This window comes from Coenobita brevimanus, chromosome 73, assembly GCF_032717465.1.
Source record: "Coenobita brevimanus isolate Jiangsu-jjx chromosome 73, ASM3271746v2, whole genome shotgun sequence".
Classification (NCBI taxonomy): Eukaryota; Metazoa; Arthropoda; class Malacostraca; order Decapoda; family Coenobitidae; genus Coenobita; species Coenobita brevimanus.
The window spans coordinates 36,899,604-36,914,579 of NC_137026.1; positions in this window are offsets into that span (position 1 = coordinate 36,899,604).

Genomic DNA, 14,976 nt, shown 5'->3' on the forward strand with positions numbered 1-14,976 from the left:
CCTCCCTCTCCCTCCCTCAACCTCACCTACATACACTCTCTTAGTCAGTCTTTCATTCTCCATTCTCTTCACATGTCCAAACCACCTCAGTGTATTTCTCCTAATCTTCTCAACCACATCCACATCCACCCCACAACATTCCTTCACTTCTTCATTGTCAACCTGTCCCTCCACGTCACTCCACATGCTCCTCTCAAGTAATTCATTTCCACTGCTCTCACTCTCAAAATATAGGTAGTGGTAGGGATTGTACTTTTTTATTTATATATTTTTAAAAATTTAATGATCTAAAATTACCTTCATCTTGATTGCTGAGTTGTACCAGTAACACAAAAATGCTAGAATACGGTGCTATTCACAATAGCTGCTATAGATGCCATATGCTCATGAAGAGCTGCTGTGGAGAGGATGCAGAGCAGCAGATTTGCCTTGTTTTTGCCAGTGAACTATGTGAAATATGTTGCTGAAGGACAAAAATTTGGTCCATGGTAAGGTGAAGGAACTACAGCAATTCTCCACCCTTTGTTATATTTCATGTACAAACTCAAGTCTTTGAGGATCAGGTTTAAAACTGAGTCACTTTCTTGTAATAAGTCTTCAGGGAAACTCAATGCTTTGGAGAAACCTTCTGAGACCAGACCACCTCTCTCCTCCAGATGTAGACCTTTGACTGACAGTATGGTGCAGGAGAGGGATTCATTCATGTGGTGGCACACATATAATCCAAGGCTTATTTGAACTTGTCCCCAGTGGAGTACAGGCTTTAATTTGCATTTTTCCTGAAGTCTCCCATTCTCTTATTGGGGAATGGGGAAGTTAGAGTGACATTTGTATAGTTATGCTTAAATTTAGACCAACCATCCTTATTAGTCACAAGAATGAAATGTTTATAATGGTTTGGCGAATAGGTAGTCTCCAGTTAAATCCAGTAACATGTGCAAGCATAATACTACATTGAGACAGATGCTTGGTATTGTAGTGGTTTAAGGCACTTGATCTAGATGGGGCCCAAAGGGGTTACACATGAAGGATGGTTGGGGTTTGTTGCTCATGTAATGCACTCAGGGGTGAGGCTGGTCACCCATGTGTTACTGTCTGGACTGATGATGGTAGTGCTGATCGTGTTAGTGATGATGATAATGATGAACAATACTGACCACCTGGAATCTATTGCATCTACTATTGGGTCTCTTTAATTCCTTGATATCGAGTGATGTCTCATTTTATTTGTCTGCCATGATGATGATTTTATATAACTTAGGGTAGACTCTGAACTGGAGGGGTTAGATATGGCCTGAGTAAACATCTTCAGTATGAGAGACCTTTTCTGAACTTAATAAAATCTGTGTTTATATTTATCTGTCTGGCTACCTACCTGCCTGACTGCCTATCTTCCTGTGTGTCTTGTCTGTCTTAAGTCTGTATATCTATCTGCTCATATGTCTGTCCATTATCTGTATCTGTTGCCGGAATAAAATTGTTTATTTTGTTCAGGTTAGGATAGATTCTTTGAACTGGAGGGGTTAGATTTAGCCTTAGATGCAACCCCAGGCTCATCCAGATGGGAACCTAATAGACTATAGGTTGAAATTTCCCTCTTCCTGCTGTCTATCCTCTTTAGGGGATATAGAGTGGATTGAGGGATGTTTTGTGTAACCAGGCAGTCCTAACATTTGGGGTTATACAATCATCCTTCCGCATTTTCCTTGTGCCCCGAAAGGAGGATGGTGGATTGTAGGGGCACATCAGGTTGAACCAGCAGTCCACTGGGTTCACTTTCAGGTGAGCCTGGGGTTGCAACTCGTACCTTCCTAAGTTGAATAAAATCATTCGGTTGGAGCAGGATTAAATGGAAGAGGACCTCATTCGATTACAAAGGTTTTAGTAATGCAACTACAGTTATTTCACACTTTACGGCTGGATTGAAGCAAGTCTGGCTGATGTATTGCCTTCTGTTGTTGGCAAAATATGGGGAGGTGAGAGCAAGAGGGAAAAAAGGATGATAGAGAAAATTGTATTTATGTGGGCTGGTCTGAAGTTAGGTCAGCCTCTGTATTGTCCTCTTATGTTGGGATATTATGTTGAGAGAAAAAAAGAAAGTGAGAGAGAAAAAGAAGAAAAAGGTGTATTAATGGGCAGATATGAAGTTAGTCCAGCCTCATATTGCAATCTTGTGTTGACAGATTATGGTGAGGTGAAAGAGAGAGAGAGAGAGAGATTGTCTTCTTAGGGGCTGAGAAAACTTTGTAGCATCTCTTCCATGCACCTTTATTGTTTCTGTGGTATGTTAATAAACTTTTGTTATTTATGCAATCCATGTATATGTATAAATATTAGTTAATGTATGGGAGAATAAGGTGTAAGTAAATAAGGTGATGATTAACCTACAAGAGAGTAAGGTGTAAATAGATAGTTAATCCACAAGAGGACAAGGTTTAATGTTTTAATGGGTGAGAAAGAGGTGCTGTGAAGTCACGTCACCTACAGCTGTTAGCGCCATAATGCCTTCAAACCATTGATTTACTTATTTTTTAGTTAACACCATATGGTTTTAGTTGGCTTAAGAGAGGGAGTATTTCAAATAGGAGTCTTGTGCAATTAGGTTCACAGTATATTATAGAAAAATGACTGTTATGGAGTTGCTCCTTCTTGTACAACCATTTAGTATGATACCTGGTGGTTTAGCTCCAGCTGGGTGGAGCCTGTATGGGTTTCATCCATGGTGTGATTGGGATTTAATTGCTTGTATAATGTCACTTGTGGACAAGTGAAGGTGGTCAATGTTGCCTTAAATGTCAGGACTGAGTAACCTGGCCTCGGAACAGTAAACTTCTGTTTCCACGGGATGAGTTCATAGAGTATGACCTCAGGGATAAGGGACTGAATAGGGAGGCCGCCAGAAATTGAGTAGCGTGGAGAGCTGCCATTAGGCAACTAAGTCCAACGGATGCATGCATGTTGGAGCCTTTATAAATGATACCTACGAATGATACACAATTGAAGTTGGTGATGCAATGTAGCTGGTAAACTTTTCCTCCTGGAGGGGTTAAATGTAGTCTTCATTAATTCCTTTGGTGCTGTGATGTATTTTGTGTTGTGTTCTTCTCCAGACTATTTAATTCAGAGGGAAGGGTCTAGTGAACATTTATATTACCAGGCAGTTGTCTGTTTGGTCATGTTGGTGCCACCACATGCAGGCATTTTTCTGCAGCACCTTCCAAAGAATACATCATCTCTTTGAAGGCATCAGTCTCCTTACTTTTAGGGTCTCTCTTAAGCTGAATGAGATTATCTGGAAATAAGGGGAAAAAATGGTGAATAAAATCATCTGGAGATAGAGGAAAATAAATAATAAGTGAAGGAAATAATATTGAGAGAATTTACAGATCTATGCAATGTGTGTTGGATGAGGCTTTGTTGTGTGTCCTCTAGTGGGGGTTACTTCTGAGTGGCTTTCAGGGTTTCTCAGTGCCTCTTCTGTAGTGATTTAGTGTGTATGTTACACCTTAGTATCCTCCTGTCTGTTATTGATGCAAACCACAGTCCATATTAAAATGATTAGCTTACAAGAAAATGTGAAGATGTAATAGGATGCTGAAGAGGGACACCTTCATGCAGAGGCATCGATATAACCAGGTGGATTCACTGCCTTGTTATACTAATATCCCTCGATAACTTCCCAGTGCCCAGAAAGCAGGGTTGTGCATTGCAGGAAGATGGCAACTTATCTTGGAGTCCACTGGGTTCACATTGATAAGAGCCTGGGGTTGCTACTACTACTACTACTACTACTGTTACTACTACTACTACTACTGTTACTACTACTACTATTACTAACTACTTCAACTACTACATCTTGTATGTTATTGATGTAAACTATATTGTTAATATTAAAATGATATAAAATGACATACAGGGAAAGTTAAGGTGCAATATATAAAATAAATCATAAAAGAAGAGGTGTTAGGAAGCTACTGCGAATCCTGGATTTAGTGTAATGAGAGGTAATGATAAAACTGCCCTTTTGGGTGGAAAATTTTAACTGTGTCAGTCCTACTACTGAAGTGTTTAACCGCACTCCATTGATGTCTTTCTCACTCTAAACAGTTTACCATTGGAATGATTTTATCCTGCGTAGAAAGAATTGCTAATAGAAGAGGGGTAAAGGAAGAATTGCTAATAGAAGATGGGTAAAGGAAGAATTGCTAATAGAAGAGGGATAAAGGAAGAATTGCTAATAGAAGAAGGGTAGAGGAAGAATTGCTAATAGAAGAGGGGTAAAGGAAGAATTGCTAATAGAAGAAGGGTAGAGGAAGAATTGCTAATAGAAGAGGGGTAGAGGAAGAATTGCTAATAGAAGAGGGGTAAAGGAAGAATTGCTAATAGAAGAGGGGTAAAGGAAGAATTGCTAATAGAAGAGGGGTAGAGGAAGAACTGCAAATAGAAGGGTAAAGGAGGAATTGCTAGTAGATGAGGGATTAAGGAAGATTTTGCTAGTAGAAGATGGATTAATGAATTGCTGGTAGTAGAAGGGTTAAGAAATTGCTAGTAGGAGAGGGATTGATGAATTACTAGTAGGAGAGGGGTTAAGAAATTACTAGTTGGAGAGGGGTTGATGAATTGCTAGTAGATGAGGAGTTAAGCAAGAAATTGTTGGTAGAAGAGGGATTAATGAACTGCAAGTAGATGAGGGGTTAAGGAAGAAATTGCTAGTAGAGGAGGAGTAAGGAAGAAGGCCTCACCTGGAAATAAGCGCTCGTAGAAAAGGATGAGGAAGACAGTTTTATTCAACTCAAGAAAAACTGCCAGAAGAAAAGAGGTTAATGAAGGAAAGATTGCTGTAGAAAGGGGAAAAATCTCACAAGCTGAATAAAATCATGTCAAGGTAGTGAGAATAATGACATCACATGGAGGGGTTATGTGGCCGTGATTTGCAAATCTTTATGGTATGTCCTCATTATGGGTAGCTAGCTTTTTATTATATGTTTTTTACACTTTTTACATTATGTACATTATATGTTGGTAATTCATCCATGTGTAAGATAAATTGCCCTCTAATTTACACTTCTTCTTTTACATTATTTACATTATATTTGGTGTTAACTTGTCCATAGGTAGAACTGACCTGTTCTTATGGTTAATTATTTACGTGATTTTACATTGTTCATGTGGTTAATTCAGCCATAAATTAGATATACAGTCCAATAAAAGTCCTGTAATCCGAATGGCAGGGGACTGATGGTCTTTTGGACTACTGGGTTTTTCAGACCATTGGGAGGGACCTCTGAAAACATTAGACGTATGTGCTGTACACGCACGATCACTAATTTCTGCTGAGGTGTGTCCCCTTCCTACCCCTGTACCCCCAGGGAAGGGAGGAGGAGGGACGAAACAAGCTCCACCCGCCACTGCCCCAGCTCCCAACCCTCCCCCATACCTCTACCCCTCCCAACCTCCCACCCCACCTGTTATATTTCAAGCTGATTTCTTGCTCTCTTGGTTCCATTACTAATACAAAGATAGAAAACTAGGATATGTTAGAATTATGTAGTATAAATATCAACACACTGCAGAAGAAATTAATGCATTACTGTAGGAGGTTGACAATTAAATAAAAATATTAACGGCGGTTACCTCAGGCGTCATGTGTTGGTTCCGCACACACACACACACACACACACACACACACACACACACACACACACACACACACACACACACACACATAGACACACATAGGCACGGACACACACGCACACAAGCACCCAACTCACGAGGCCTGGGATGGCTGATATTAATGATTTTGTTTTACTGTCAACTTTACAATGCATTAATTTCTTGCTGCAGCATGTTCATAGTTTTATTATATACAGTACTTTTTACATATCCTAGTGTTTTGTTTGTATTAGGACAGTAATGTGACTATGAGCGTAACGAATGAGGTTAGCTTGAGATGTAACTGCCAGTTAACCCCTTCACGCTGGTTGTTGTGTATAGCTGTCACGATTTTGGGCGCGGAGCAACGCCGGTTGATGTGTATAGCCGCAAGCATCTTCCCGCCACTCTTTGAAATTTAACTTATCCTTAATCATCGGTGAGACCACCTAGGGATGTGGGGGTACTTTCATTTGGAAGAGGAAGAGTTGTTGAGTCTTATGTATCTTTAATTTTTTCTGCAGCTGTTATAGTTTAGCAGATATTAGGGTTTGAAGTGAGGGTATTTTCTTCCAAAATCATGAAATCCCCCGTAGGGAGAGCGTGCGACATCGGAAAACCCCCGGCGTGTAGGGGTTACGAGTGATGAGTGAGGGGTTGGGAGGGGTAGGGGTATGGGAGAGGGTTGGGAGCTGGGGTGGAGGCAGGTGGAGCTCGTTTTGTCCCCCCTTCCCATCTTCCCTGGGTACATAGGGGTACGAAAGGGGCACCCCTGATCATGAGTGTTCATGCTCATTAAATAAACACTTAAAATGGTGGGTTATTGTTTTACTCACTGGAAATGCATAGAAGTGTAGATGAATAGCAGGCAGGTACATCAAGGGCAAGAGCAAGTCCAAGCCATATAAATCCTTAGATAAAGCCAAGAAAAACTAGAAAAATTTCACCTTGACAAAATCAGAATGCTGTATTGGGGTTTTCGTATTATTGGTGGCCGGAGTAGAGGACTTTTACTGTATTACCCATTAATCTACATTGCATATTTTACATGAATTTCAGTATTCAATATTATTTTTGCAGGTAATTTGTCCATACAGAGAACTTACCTGTAAATTTCCACTGCATTTTCTTATTATACCGTTATTTCGATGATCAGTTGTTGGGAAGGATCTGTTAATTAACACTGATTATTTTACATTATTCTATGTTATTGTGCATTTTTATCCTCAGGTGTGATGTAATTGAAAAAATTAAGTGCTTATTTTACATTACTTGTGCCAATAATTGAAAAGAATTTAAATATATTCTATATCAAGCGCGCACATTACAGTAAGACCTCGATATAACGGACTTCAATAAACCGGAATTTGATTTTATCAATCAAGAAGCTGCTGGACTGAATTCCCATATATTGGAAAAAGTCCAATAAAGCCAGAGGCAGTCCGGACTACTTGACCATTTCAGCTGTGTTCATCACAGTAAGGTAAATAAAAGACATGTTTATCAGTGTACAGTACAGTACAGTATTATTATATATATTATATCATTTGACTATTGTAGTGAAGGTATAATACAGTATAGTACTGCAGTGGTAGTGAATACAGTTTAACAACCTTTGGAGTGATGCGGACTAATGTCTATTATATCGGACAGAGTGTGGGTTAGCAGGGGGAAGTCCGGATATCGCATTTTTCGGAATGGCTTGGGGCCCCAATTAGTCCGTTACAGTGAGGTCTTACAGTATTTTTAACATTGTTTTCATTGTTGTGCACTTTTATTGTTAGGTCATCTGTATAATAAAGAAAAATATATCTTATCAAGCAGGTATGTTAGGTTTATTCAATTTATATACAGAAATATTATAAAGTATATTGTTTTTTTTTAATGGTGGATGTGTGTCTTGTATATTGTACAGTATATTGCAGAAAAAATTAGTCATTCATATTGCTACTCATTAAATTAGTTTACTGTGTCCTCAGTTTACAAAAGAATACTAGTGTAAGAAAAATGTAATGTTTTGTAATGCATCAGAGATGTATTGAGTCTTTGGTCCTTATTCTCGTCGGATATGGAAGCTCCCTAACGCCTCTTCCTTATGTGTTTGTTGGGATACGACTGGTTAATATAAATTTGTTTTTTACTTAAGAAAAATGGAGCAGTGGGATTGTTTAAATGACACAGAAGAGGACAGTAAGGAGTAATAAGCATAATAGATAGCTCAGTAAGAGTTGCTAGGGAGCTTCCTTAACCACAAAGAATACCAGCCCTTCTCTTTCATGGAGGGTATGTCTTAAGGACTCCCACAAAAAATACAAATTTCCTCTGTTACAAAACTCGAGAGAGGGTGACCACAACCATAATTTAACAATGTAATGGCCTAAAAGCCTTCTGTAGTGCACCAGAAAACCACTGCTTAGAGTAAGGCCCATATTCGTGTCAGTTAATGAGGTTCCCAAGCACCTCATTCATAGCAATTTAGTTTTGGATATCCATCCATCATCCAATGCTACATTGCCCCATGAGGAGCGTAGGAGCCCGGGGCTAGGCAGTTGGTCTCGACATTTAAGATGAGAGTGACCAGCCTCACTCATCCCTGAGTGGCATTACATGAGCAATCAACCCCAACCATCTCTTGGATATAAACCCTCACCGGCTCAATCCGACTGGAGCGCAATAATTACCCACTAAACCACCAGGTGCCAAAATTTGGCTATATGGTTACCACCCAGCATAGTAAATGATACTCCAGGAAACCATTTGGCTTGTCATTCAGTGTAGAGTCACCCACAGGCAGAAGGAAAAGGAAAGAATGAAGGAAAGAAAGACAGAAGAGGGAGTGTAAAGTCACCTGTAGGCAGAAGGATGAGGAAAGAATGAAGGAAAGAAAGACAGAAGAGGATGGAAGGAAAGAAGGATGGAGGAGAGGAAAGGGCTGACACCCGAGAGCAGCAATACATTGAGTGAGCATAGTTTTGGATATGCCTGGTTCTTTTACGTATGCTGAGTATGGTAGTGTTTGAAACACAGAATAGGACTGTAAGATGTTACAAGCAAGATGAACCACATAGGAAAATGTGTTAGGGAGCATCCTTAACCAACGAGAATACCAGCCTAATACAGTAATATACTCATGTAAAATATATCTTGAGATGATGTAACCTCAGATTAATAAGCTATCTCGTGATTTAACATTAAGTTTGAAGTTAAATGCACCCTAAATTATGCATTTTGTGATGGTTTGGCTCACCATAAAAAAAAATAGAGCTGGCAAAGTTGAAGACTGAAATGATGAAGGTTCACTGCACCAGCTGCTGTACACTATATAAAAAAATTTGTAGTGTTCTGTGGCACATTGATAATACTTATGATCAGGCTGTCTGAACATTGCTACTCCTCACTCTGCCTTAGGGTGGGAAAGGAGGTCTGGATGATGGTGATGCTCAATTTTTGTGTAACTGATTTGGTTCAGTAGGATGGACATGGACAGTGAAGAATTATCACTGCATGTCTTGTTCTTAGTGGGGGGGAAGGGAGTTCCAAGTGACATGCCAGAATTATCACTGGCACTTGTTCGTATTGGAATTAAAAAGTTGGGTGGGAAAATTATTGTCCTGCAGAGGCGAATTCAAATTATGACAGGGAATAATGTGTCCAGTTATCCCTATATAATTTTTACATTACCGTATCGTAGTTCATCCTGCAGTAACGTATGACGGGGAATTAATTGTAACTGGTGAGAAAAACTGTTTGTAAGTTTATTTTGTTTGACAGTAAGAGCTAGAAATAGAGAGTGTATTATCTGAGGTTCTTTTTGCAAAAAGAATGGTAAAGTTATAGGAAGTCGCAAACATGCAGAAATCGTAAATATATTAGAACTATAAATTTTGCACATTGTAAATATGTTTGAGAATTCCAGCCTGACTTGTAATGAGGACTGCCTGTTACCCTAGCTGGTTTGTTTTCACCTGATGGAACTGTACCACTCCCTCAGCTAAGTACCATGTTATGGTTGCACAAATTCAGTGAGCTTTAGTTACAAGGTCAGAGTGGATCTCCTTAAATACGAGTTAAATTGACCTTCCAATCTGACTACACGACCATTAACGCAACTGAAGGGATGAAGGATCTTTGCCAGGTGAAAACAAACTGACTTTATGTAATGTTTAAAATGACACAATAATATCAGTCAATGCATGTATTTCATGTACTGGGCCTTATATAATATTTATATTATAAATATATATACAGTATATGTATGTATATATATATATATATATATATATATATATATATATATATATATATATATATATACATACATACATACATACATATACTCTTAAGATAGCCTTTATATGTAATGACTGTGATCCATTGAGTGCAGGTGATGTGATGTTCTTTTGGGTTTATTCTTGTTGCAGACCCAGGTTCATCTGAATAGGAAGCTGGTTGGCTGCATTCTGAAAGTGGCCTTCTGCATCCATCATCTTCCTTTCCTGGGACAGGAAAATGTTGAGGGACCTTTGTATATGCAGGCAGTTGAGCCAAATGTGAGCCCACTGGACACCAGTCCTTAGCTGGTCTTGTGCAAAAATCATCCTCTTGACTTGAGACATGGAAGCAGCCGAGAGACATTTGTATAACCAGGCATTGACAGTTATACCAGTGCCACCATGTGAAGGCATTTCTTTGCACCACCAGTTTAATGTCACTGCTCCTGCAGTCCACCATCATCCTTTCAGGGAAGAGGGAATTGAAAAATGCTTCTATAATTGGGCAGGCAGCTCAGTCCACCATACTCCTTTCAGGGTATAGGGAGGAGATTTAGGATCACTTATATAACCTGGCAGCACACCACCTGGTCATATCAGTGCCACCTTTTGAAGGCACCCCTCACCAGTACCACAGCAAGAATAAAATCAAAAGACTCCCCTGAAGTCACTGGGTCAGTTTCAATACTGTATGATGTAATGAAGTTCATTTTAATAATTGATTGTGATGGGTTTTTATTTAACATTGAGGTGAACTGTGCATTGAATGGTGATTTGGAGCTTGACTAGGAGAGTAAGTGTGAGACAGGTGGGGGGGAATTGAAAATGGGAGGTGGAGGTTTTTGAGTGAGGGGTCTAAGTTGGAGGAAGGACAGTCATATGGTGTGGCCATTTAGAGTTGATGGAAAATGAGATTTTGACTTGGGGAATGTATATGAGTTAGATGGAGGGTGAAAGTGGGAGGGAGAAACCAAGGATGAGATGGAGGAATGAGGTGGTGAGGTATGTGAGTGAAGGGGATACGAGTCAAAGGCAGGGCAGCCTGAGGGTGGAGGATGGTGACAAGATATTTTGCTCATAGCCATCCCCTCTGTGATTAAGGTATCTGGCTGTAGGTATAGAAAGGGTAATGATGATGATGCTTGGTCAGTCTTTAAAAATCATTATTACAGAATTACTCGTGTGTGTTGGTTGTGCTGAGGAGTTGTTACTTCATCTAAGGAGCTGGGTGGTGTGGTGGGTAATGTCCCTGTTGGAGTGATAGCCTTGCACACATTCAGTCCCAGTCAGGTGACTCAAGGTTTTTCAATCCTGCAATACCACAAGGGGAAGTAGGCTGGTCATGGGTCATGTAGTCTTAAATGTACTGGACTGTTCTAGCCTAGCCTTGAAACCCAGTACCTCGAATGGGGTAAACTGGAATTATTTGTTACCATTTTTTTTCTTCATCAATTTATTTTCCATCAGCATCACCTTCCTACCTACCTACCTACCTGCCTACCTACCTACAAGGCCTTAATACTTTTACTAATGGGGCTGACAAGGAGCCTGCATGTGGTGGCACTGCGTACCTTGCCATGGGAAAGACCCTTGTCTGACCCTGGTGAGTTGCTGTCTACCTCATGGGGGCACTGGATCTCTACAAAGTGTATGTAGTGTACCACACCATTAGGACAGACCCAACACTCTCTTTCCTTCTCTTTCAATCCAGTCTCACCCCATCTTCATGTGGGAGAGGGGGTGTGATGATGGCAATGGTGAGTGTTATTGGTGATGGAGGTAGTTCTTACACTCATACTTTATTACCATATTTCTGGTTCCTGTCTCATCAGATCTCAATGTCGGAGGTACTGATGATAATGATGATGATAGTGTTGATGATGGTGGTAATGATATGCTGATGATGATGATGATTATAAAATAATCATACAAGTGAAAAATAAGGTGTAACTCCAAAATAAATATTATACTTGGGCTCCAATGACTCACTTCTAACCAAGTAAAATAATTGCATGTATTAACTGGAAGAGAATCCAGAGTAGCTTTTAACATGAGGGGGGCCTGAGGCTATCCTGATCGGCTTGTTTCTCTTGGGGACAATCTTAACAGCACTGCATGGCCATCACTCTGAGTGGGGCACTCTAACCACAATTCCACCAGGCTCCTAGTAAGTTTAGTGTTTTTGTATATAATGTTCAGTATGTCTCCTGTTATGCCTTACTTTTTCACTCCCCCCTTCCCCCATTGGTGCCTGGTGGTCATGTGAGTTATGGCACTCCAACTGGACAAGGCCTATAGAAATTTGCATCTGGGTGGCAAGCTTTGTTTGTCACCCTCACCTTAAATGCTGGGACTGAGTAGCTTTGCCCTGTGCCCCTGCACTCCTGATGGCTCGGAAAAGTATTGAAGGATGGATTGATAGAATTTTTTGCTAGTACTGGAGAGAGGCATTTCTGTATATGGCCATATTCCATCACGAAGGAGCAAGGTGTTGGAGATGGTGATGGTAATGACCTTGATGGTGGTGATGATTTTTCAAAATCTCTTCATTTTTTCATCTTCCATAGATTTGTGATGTGTGATAATAGGCTGTATTCTAGGTGGCATAAGAGACTTCTTTGCATCCTATCCTTAGTGATTTATTCTGCATACTACACTACACTAACATTCCCTTGTATGCTTATAGGGTTCTAATATCAATATGAGAAAATTGAGGTTTAATGTGCAGAAAAATAAGCGAGGAAAAGGTGCTAAGGAATATTCGTGGCTGCATAGAATACTGTATGATCAGATATGTTGGCAATGTGTCCATAGCTTTATTACTTTAGTATTTCATAGTGGCAAATTATTATTGTTATTATTATTATTATTGTAAATGTTTTGCGGGTGGTGTAAAGGGCTAAAGCATGCCAACTGCATTTGGCCCATAAGGATTTAGATGAGAAGAGTGGTTAGGGTTTTATGCTCACTTAATGCCACTCAGGGAAGAGTGACTGAACTGAGCAAACTTGCCCTGGACCCCTGTGCTCCTAATGAAGCAATAAAGGATTGGATGATGTATGGATTATTATCTTTATTTTTCATTATTATTAGTTTTAACATTATTATTACTGAAAAGGTGAAAGTGGCAGAGATTGTAGCATATGCTTCGTGTGATGACAGAAGTGAGAGAGAGAAAGACAGGTTTTGGGATGAGCTGGATGAAGTATATAGTAGGAAAAATGCCCAGGAGTTATAAAGTGATTGTAATGGGCAATATGAATGGTAGAGTAGGCACTGATCCTGTGAATGATATAATGGGTAATAATTACCAGGAAAGAATGATAATGGGAAGCAACTGAAGGTTGTCCATTTGTAATTCTTATTTTAAACACAAAGATGCACATAAATATACATGGTATAGAGGGAATGGAGATCGTGTTGAAAGGAGCCTGATTGATTACGTGCTTACAGAGAAATCGATGCTGGGTGGTGTTGCTGATACGAGGGCAGTGAGAGGAAGATGTGGATGTTTGTCTGTCAGATCATATGGTTGTGGTATGCAAGATAAACTGAGAGGAGTGAGGTGGACCAAGAGAGAGAGGAGCAATCAGGGAGAGAGCCTGAAAGTCAAGAAGCTGAGGATTAAAGAAATGACGGATGTATTCAAGGTCAAAGTAGGGGAGGAGTTAGAATCAGTGAATTGGCATGAAATGGATCTGGACAGCTTGTGGAATGTGTATAGGGAATGCTTAGTTAGAAATGCTGAAGCAGTGTGTGGTGTGGCAAGAGTAACAACAAAGAAGAAAGGTACGGCATGGTGGGATGAAGAGGTTGAGAAGACAGTGGAGGGAAATGGGAAGAAGGGGCTAGAGTGGATACAGCACAGAGGTTCAGTTGAAATAAGAAATGAATATACGAAGATCAAGAGGCACGTAAAATGATTAGTGAACTGGAAAAAGGAGGTAAATGATCTAGGAAGAAAAATTAATGGAAATTGCTGTAACTCTGAAAATAGGAAGTTATTCTGGAAGGAGGTGCGGAAATGTAGAAGTGAGTGTGGAAAGAAATGTGAAAGTGTAAAGGATGTAAGTGGTGGCTTACTAACCCATGGAGATGAAGTAAGGACCACATGGAAAGAATATTTTGAAAGTCTGATGAATGAGAATGGAGAGCGCAAAGCGACTGTTAACACGATTGGCTTTTGGGGTGTGCAGAGAAGGAATGCATTGTCAGGAAACTTGACACTCACGCAAGTGAAGAACGCTGTGAAGCGGCTGAAAAACGCAGAGATGATTAGGTGCAGTGGAGAGAGTGGAATGAAGTGCTTGTTGGAGATATGTAAGAAGGCTTGAATATGTGAAACTGGACTATTAGAGTGGAAAAAGACTGATTTTACCCCTGTACAAAGATGAAGGTGAGCGAAGTGAGTGCAAGAATGATCGTGGCATAAGTCTATTGAGTGTGGTAGGGAAGGTATATGGAAGAATTATTTTGGAGAAAGTAAGAGATATCAGAAGTCCTAGTGAGTGACGAACTTGATGGCTTTAGGAGTGGCAGAGGATGTGTGGATCAAATGTTTGCAGTAAGACAGATAATGGCTAAGGTGTGAGAATGACTGTAAGGTGTTTAATGCATTTATAGATCTGGAAAAAACATTTGACAAAGTAGACAGAGAAGGATTGTTGAAGGTTTTCAGCATGTATGGTGTAGATGGTAAGCTGCTAGGTGCCGTCAAGAGTTTCTATGATGGTAGTGAGGCATGTGTAAGGGTAAATGGGCATCTAAGTGAATGGTTCACGATCAGTATAGGTGTGTGACAAGGTTGCGCGATGTCCCCATGGTTGTTCAGTATGTAATGGATGGGATAACGAGAAAAGTAAAAACATGAGTAATGGGGAGAGGGATGGCATTGGTAATGAATGGTGATGGATGGAATATCTCAAATTTGATGTATGCTGATGATGCAGTGCTACTTGCAAATACTGTACTGGACTAGAACATGGTAGACTACCCCAACAAACACACAACGTATGTACAAAGTTGTGGAAAAGTTGTCTATAAGCTATAT